General features: G+C 39.7%; 1 pseudogene; it reads left to right on the top strand.

Moving 5' to 3' along the window:
* Positions 1-273: 273 nt before the first annotated feature.
* LOC128578462 (28S ribosomal protein S17, mitochondrial-like) lies at positions 274-686 on the top strand (annotated as a pseudogene).
* Positions 687-1058: the final 372 nt, after the last annotated feature.

Here is a 1058-nt window from a genome sequence, read left to right on the forward strand (position 1 = left end):
AGTCGGGTGGGTTGCCTAAGCTCACAGGTTTGAGACCAGCCTGAACCAGAGCAAGACCCCGTCTCTGAGAAATAGCCGGAAGCTGTGGCAGGCACCTCTCCCAGCTACATGGAAGGCTGAGGCAAGAGAATTGCTTGAACCCAAGAGTTTGAGTTTGCTGTGAGCTATGATGCTACGGCACTCTACCAAGGGTGACCCAAGTGAGACTCTGTCTCAAATAAATAAATAAATAAATAAATAAATAAATAAATAAATAAGTAAAACAAACAAAAAATGGGTGGAGGTGACCGAAGCCATGTAGTGTCTATAGCTCGTTCATCTGTCTATGCCAAATGGATTGTGGGGAAGGTGATTGGGACACCAGTGCAAAAAACTGCTAAAGTTAGAGTGATCAGGCTTGTTCTGGATCTCTATTTATTGAAGTATTTTAATAAACGGAAAACCTACTTTGCCCGTGATGCTCTTCAGCAGTGCACAGTTGGGGATATTGTGCTTCTCAAAGCTTTACCTGTTCCACGAACGAGGCACGTGAAACATGAACTGGCTGAGATAATTTTCAAAGTTGGAAGAGTCATCCAATGATAGGAAAACCCTGTGCAGGAACTCCCTCCCTGGAGAGTCTAGCCAGTTTGGAAACAAACCACCTAGCCAGAAATCTAGAAGAACTAAATATCTCTTCCTCATAGTGAAGGAGGATTAGAAGAAGAAGCCAAAAGAGAAAAATTTACATGTTTACGTTATGAAAAAAGAAAATTTTCTTAGTTTCATCACCATCCAGTTTCTCTTGTAGTATTTATGAATCAGCTAAAAGTAAATGAAGTAAAGGGCTTGTTATAATTTTCGTAAGATTTGTGGCCATGTTTCAAATCTTCTTTTCAGTGGACTTACTTTCACATTGCACTAAGTATGGCTAGCAATCTGCTGCATTATTTTGTAAGCTCACTGTTTTAGAAGATATAGTGGTTTTCTTTTTTTCATTCAAAAAATGTTTCCTGAGCCTTTATTTTGGGGGAAGAAGGCCTTTTGGTATAAACAGATAAGGCCACATTAAGTGAATA

This window comes from Nycticebus coucang, chromosome X (genome assembly GCF_027406575.1).
Source record: "Nycticebus coucang isolate mNycCou1 chromosome X, mNycCou1.pri, whole genome shotgun sequence".
Classification (NCBI taxonomy): Eukaryota; Metazoa; Chordata; class Mammalia; order Primates; family Lorisidae; genus Nycticebus; species Nycticebus coucang.